Source organism: Salmo trutta, chromosome 17 (genome assembly GCF_901001165.1).
Source record: "Salmo trutta chromosome 17, fSalTru1.1, whole genome shotgun sequence".
Taxonomy (NCBI): domain Eukaryota; kingdom Metazoa; phylum Chordata; class Actinopteri; order Salmoniformes; family Salmonidae; genus Salmo; species Salmo trutta.
This window is the reverse complement of record NC_042973.1, coordinates 6,057,833-6,065,100: the sequence shown is the minus strand read 5'-3', so window position 1 is coordinate 6,065,100 and position 7,268 is coordinate 6,057,833.

Below are 7,268 nucleotides of genomic sequence, written 5' to 3'. Positions count from 1 at the left end.
TTGAGCCTGTTATCGAACCCACAAATGCTGATGCCCCAGATACTAAACTAGTCTAAAGAAGGCAAGTTTTATTGCTTTTTTAAACAACAGTTTTCAGCTGTGCTAACATAATTGCAAACAGGTTTTCTAATGATCAATTTGCCTTTTAAAATGATAAACTTGGATTAGCTAACACAACGTGCCATTGGAACACAGGAGTGATGGCTGCTGATAATGGGCCTCTGTACGCCTTTGTAGACATTCCATAAAAAATCTGCCGTTTCCAGCTACAATAGCCATTTACAACATTAACAATGTTTACACTGTATCTCTGACCAATTTGATGTTATTTTAATTGACAAAAAATTAGCTTTCTTTAAAAAACAAGGACATTTCTAAGTGACCCCATACTTTTGAACGGTAGTGTGTATATATATATATCCACTACATAACTCTCTATATATTCTCTACACCACCCTCTATAGACCCACTACGTAACCCTCTATATATCCACTACGTAACCCTCTATAGATCCACTACGTAACCCTCTATAGATCCACTACGTAACCCTCTATATATCCACTACGTAACCCTCTATAGATCCACTATGTAACCCTCTATAGATCCACTACGTAACCCTCTATAGATCCACTACGTAACCCTCTATATATCCACTACGTAACCCTCTATAGATCCACTACGTAACCCTCTATAGATCCACTACGTAACCCTCTATATAGCCACTACGTAACCCTCTATAGACCCACTACGTAACCCTCTATAGATCCACTACGTAACCCTCTATATATCCACTACGTAACCCTCTATAGATCCACTACGTAACCCTCTATATATCCACTACGTAACCCTCTATATATCCACTACGTAACCCTCTATAGACCCACTACGTAACACTCTATAGATCCACTACGTAACCCTCTATAGATCCACTACGTAACCCTCTATAGATCCACTACGTAACCCTATATAGATCCACTACGTAACACTCTATAGATCCACTACGTAACCCTCTATATATCCACTACGTAACCCTCTATAGATCCACTACGTAACACTCTATAGATCCACTACGTAACCCTCTATATATCCACTACGTAACCCTCTATAGATCCACTACGTAACCCTCTATATATCCACTACGTAACCCTCTATAGATCCACTACGTAACCCTCTATAGATCCACTACGTAACCCTCTATAGATCCACTACGTAACCCTCTATATATCCACTACGTAACCCTCTATAGATCCACTATGTAACCCTCTATAGATCCACTACGTAACCCTCTATAGATCCACTACGTAACCCTCTATATATCCACTACGTAACCCTCTATAGATCCACTACGTAACCCTCTATAGATCCACTACATAACCCTCTATATAGCCACTACGTAACCCTCTATAGACCCACTACGTAACACTCTATAGATCCACTACGTAACCCTCTATAGATCCACTACGTAACCCTCTATAGATCCACTACGTAACCCTATATAGATCCACTACGTAACACTCTATAGATCCACTACGTAACCCTCTATATATCCACTACGTAACCCTCTATAGATCCACTACGTAACACTCTATAGATCCACTACGTAACCCTCTATATATCCACTACGTAACCCTCTATAGATCCACTACGTAACCCTCTATATATCCACTACGTAACCCTCTATAGATCCACTACGTAACCCTCTATATATCCACTTCGTAACCCTCTATATATCCACTACGTAACCCTATCTATATCCAGGGGAGTGTGCTACGCCAGTGTGCTTAGCTGCCAATCTACAAATAAAATGATCTTACTCTTTAAGTTTTTAAATTTAACCAGGCCAGTCAGTTAAGAACAAATTCTTATTTACAATAACAGCCTACCCGGGAACAGTTCTTACCCTAAACAACTACCTTGTTCAGGAGTAGAACAACAGATGTTTTACCTTGTCAACTCGGGGATTCAATCCAGCAACCTTTCAGTTACTGGTCCAACGCTCAAACCACTAGGCTACCTGCTGCCCCAAAAGTGTAAGTTAATCATCTGATCATATAACCTATCCTGTCCTGTGTCCACTTCAACAGCAAACTGTTGTCTACAGGGCATCTGTGAAAACCAGATTGGGCAAGTCTGTCATATATAGCAACAGTTTGTGTGGCAAAACTATTCATTGAGTGGAAAATGGAACGGAAACACATTAAACTCACTCAGATATATGAAAACTTAAGGAAAAGTGGTTAACGAAACACAGAAGGAAATATGTTGTGGAAATTAGCCAAATATATCAGCCATGGCTGTGTGAAACAAAATGGCTGCAATGTAAGAATATTTTATTAAAGTTAATTTCAGACAGTATTTTTAAGGTTTCATATATATCATACGTACCTTGGTACAGTAGTTTAACTGACCCTTCCATTGTATGGTGAGTTGGATTCAAAGAGGAAGGAGAGCAAATCAACACATTTTATTTTTTATTTTTGGAGATATTCAAAACAAATTTTTACAAATGTATAAAAGGTTTTCATACAAAAAACATTCATTTTCAAATTCAACAACAAAAACAAGATTATAATGCTAATATGAGGTACAATCTGAGGAAGACAATTGATCTGGTAACAAAAGGTCAAAATACACCATTTAAACTTTTGCTAAATGGCAGTTAATTTCCTGTTTACTTATAAACTGTGTCCATAACACAGTTCAGTGGGAGCATTTCATCCTAAATGTTCTCAGAACAACAACAGAATAACCTTTAACTTCCTTTGACCATTGGCCAAGCCAAGTGATTTAAGCAATAACAGGGTAAAAAGACTGATGAAATTAGAATGAGCTGTATTGTCAGTTCCCTAGACACATATTAAGCCTAGCACTGGTCTAAGAAGCATATTGAACATGCTTTTTAGTCCAGACTAGGCTTAACTTCATAAGGCTCATTTTTTCTCCACTTCCTGTCTGAATGACGTGCCCAAAGTAAACTGCCTGTTACTCAGGCCCTGAAGCCAGGATATGCATATAATTGGTACCATTGGAAAGAAAAGGAAGTTTGTAGAAATGTTACAATAATGTAGGAGAGTATACACAATAGACATGGTAGGAGAAAATCCAAAGAAAAAACAACCGGAAATGTAGTTTTTTTTGAGAGACCATGCTTTTCCAATGGCCAGTATAAGGGCATACACAATTCTAGCTCCCAGGATGCAATTTCTAAGGCTTCCACTGGGTGTCAGCAGTCTATGTTCAAGGTTTCAGGCTTATAACTTGAAAAACGAGTAAGAAACAACAGTTTTAGTACAGGGACACAGTCTTGGAAATCTGTGTTTGCGTGCGCCAAGAAGACAAGACGCACCTACTAAAATTGGTTCCCTATTGAACATACTTCTTTCCGTAAGAAATATTATAGTTTTATTACATTTTAGGGTATCTGAGGAAAAAATAGAAATATATTTTGACTTCAGGGGTAGAGTTTAAGGGTAGATTTTTGGATTCCTTTCTTTGCAAGTTGAACGAGTGGATTACTAAAATCGATGGCGCCAACCAAAATGACTTTTTGGGATATAAAGAAGGATTTTATCTAATAAAACGACACTACATGTTATAGCTGGGACTCAGGGACGTCACTAGGCCTATTTTAGGGGGGGCTTAAGCCCCCTAAAATATTAATTAGCCCCCCTTAAATAAATCAATATATCAGTCAATATATTTTCTCTGTGATTTTTTTTTTTTCGTCAACCATTCCATCGCATCTTAAACTGCTTACCGGGCAGGCACTAGGACCAGGGGGAGGCTGCTGCTGCAGAGGCTGCTGCATGCGCTAGTGACAGTTAGGTCTACTTGTATCTAACATTTTGGTTAACGTTAGCTACTGCTGTGGCTTGAGACTGCTAGCTAACTGTAAACTGACAGGAAAAGGCTCTGACAGGACGAATTCATGCAGATAGGCTACGATGTGAATTTGTGGCAAGTTAGAACAGAGAGAGAGAGAGAGAGAGAGTATTCACTACTATAGACTTTGGTCATAATCAAAGCTTTGTTAACCAATACGTGTTTATGGGCGGCTGCCTGTAAGTTACAGTGTAACAGACGCTGCGAGCTAGCTAACGGTAACGGTGTCTTTTAAATTCGACATAAGTTTTGTGGCAATGATATCTAGTTAATGTTGTATTTAATGTAGTTTTGCTATCTGTGCCAGGCTATAAATGAGACAGATGACGTAACATCATGCACATATATTTTCATACTCAATTGCTTTCATTCAGTAGGCCACTGCAAAACAATTATCAGTAGGTCATGTGTAGAAAAGGTGACATAGTGTTGATCACAATTGATCCTCAATTCTTCTACTGTAGGCTAGCTAACCACTAAAGTTAGATGGATATACGGAAATTCTTCAAGAGAGGCAGTGCCAGCAGCTCTGCCGAAGGCCAATTCGGTGAGAAATGAAGATTTTACCAGTTCCAAAAAAAACAAATTGAAACTTAAACTGATTAATCACCTATTAAGCCTTGAGTTATTGTAGATATGAGTTTAATAACAATACATGTCAAAACACAGCAGACAAGAATGAGGGGAAGAAGCTGGAGGCTGTCAGGGCTGAGGGAGCATGTCTGATCAAGGTTAGTGATAAAAAAAATCAAGTAGATGTTTAAGCTTTCACTTCAATTTGTACAGCATATGACAGCATATGTCTTACTTTTGTTAGGCATAAAATAAATGATATTCATGATATCTTAAAGGGTCATGCAGAAAGAGAGGCTTCTATGCAAGGCAGAGATCAACATGCGAGCTATAAAAGTGAGAGAGAGCAAGCATGCCCAGAGAAAGAGGGACAACAAACAGATCCAGAGAAAGAAAGTAATCAAGCCGCTGCAGCAACTCCTTCCAGAAATGAGAGCGATTTAGGTGACAAAGACACTGGGCCCAGACAAGTGAAGCTGAATAGCTACCCACATGAAAGTTTTGGTACACAGAAAAGGGCAGGGCGCTGCTGGTTTAAGAAATACAATTGGGTAGAGTACTCTGTTCACAAAAACGGAGCTTTCTGCTTTCCATGTAGACTTCTTGGCAAAAACATAACATTTTATTATTTTGTCAGTAATGGCTGCAAAAATTGGAAAAAAGTTTTGTTTATCTTCAGTAAACATGAAATGGCACAAACACACAGAGACAGTGTTGTGGCATGGCAAGCTACCAGGCAACTAGCACTCATGGGAACATTGCTCAGATTTTAACATCTGCCCATGCTAGTGATATTGCAGAGAGAAGGGATTATCTGAGGAGAATTGTTGCGGTCACCTCAATGTTAGGAAGACAGGGACTCTCTTTCCGTGCCAATGATGAATCTAGTGAAAGCACAAATAGAGGGACCTTTCTTGAATGTATAGAGTTTTTGAAGGAGTTTGACCCTCTCCTGCAAAGGTACAATTCTCCATCAAATGCGACGTATGTCTCTCCAGAATCTCAGAATGGCATGATCGAATGCTGTGCTCAAGAGGTTATGTACACCATGGTCTCTGAGATGTCAAAATCTGGAATGTATGCCATTATGGCGGATGAGGCCAGGGATGGGCAGTCTGAACAGTTGGCTCTGTGTGTTAGGTATGTGACAGAGGGGACAGTTAAGGAGTGTTTACTAGTACTAGCAGAAATCAAGTCATTTGATGCCCAATCGATAGCAAATAAGTTGCAACAGCAGCTCCAAATGAGAGGGGTAGCAGGCCTAAAGTGCGTTGCACAGACCTATGATGGTGCAGCTGTCATGAGTGGGTCCAAAGGAGGTGTGCAAGCACATTTCAGAGTACTGCATCCGGAGGCGATTTCTGTACATTGCTATGCTCATGAGCTTAATTTGGTGTTGTGTCATACTTGCAGGGCTATTTCAGAGGTTGCTGAGTTTTTCAGTGTCTTGGAAAATGTGTTTTCGTTTTTCAGTACATCCCTAGTTAACCACCACAAGTTCAAAGAAGCTCAGTCCAAACTTGGAATAGCATCAGTTGAACTTGTACAGCTCTCAAACACTCGCTGGGCACGTCAGCTGCGCTCCATAAATGCAGTCCTGGACACTTTAACTGCTATTTTTGATTGTCTATCTGCCATTGGATCCCCCATGGCTGTTGGTCTGAGAGCAAAGTTTCATAAGTTCTCCACTGTTCTCCACATAAGTTCCTCCACATAAGTTCCTCCAGAAAGAGACTGTAGACCTGGCAGAAGCTTGTTTCAGCAAACAAGTTGTATGTGACACACTGATAGGCAAACGCACAGATGCATTTGCCACAGAACTTTATGACAGAACCAAAGCACTCTGTAAAATTCATAATATTCCAGAGGCAGATGCAGCAAAAAAGCACAAACAAAGGAAAATGGGAGATTTTGTGGTGGAGACCTCCTTGGGTTTAGGTACAGAATTGTCCTGTTCCCAAACAATGAAAACAGAGTTGTTGCTCCCCTGCTTGGACAGGATGGTTTGTGAGCTTGACCAGCGATTCTTGACTGTAGATGCAGGTCTGCTCAAAGGCATACAGGCATGCAGCCCTAACTCAAAAAACGTCCTAGATACATCATGCTTAACTGAGTTTGCCAAGCACTACGGTATTGATGTAAAACAGAAGAGATGTTAGTGGCCAGAAACTTTCTTGCCTGGAAAAGAGAGGCTGGACGTCCTCCCAAAGATATACTTGCTGTGCATAACCTCCTGGATGATGATGTGTTTCCTTCTCTGAAGGAAATCATTCAGTTTGCCCTCACAATTCTTGTGAGCAGCTGCTCCTGTGAAAGGTCCTTTAGTGCATTGCGCCGGCTGCACTCCTGGTTGCTTAAGACAATGGGTCAGAAAAGGCTTGCAAGTCTTGCAGCCATGTCCATTGAGGGTGAAGTGCTTGGGCCACTAAGCCACAATAGTGTTATTGACCGCATTGCCACCTTTAAAAATAGGAGGTACACTTTGATGCGTCCACCCACAAAATAAGCATCAACAGAGAGAAGCAGGAGGAGACGTTCTGTAATATAGGTTGTTATATTATATACTTTATCAGATTTTATTCCTAATTATTTTTCAGTTTTTAAAATCGTATGTAGCTCATTAGTTGAATTTAATTTTGCCCCATTGTGGATGATACTGTTAAGATGTTCCATGTGTCTGAATTATTGGGTTAATTTGTGGGCAACACATTTAAATAAAGATTTTTTTCTAATGGTATAATATGACCTGCATGTCTTCACATTTCTCTCTCTCTCTCTCTCTCTCTCTCAAAATAACATCCCAAAAGTATTTT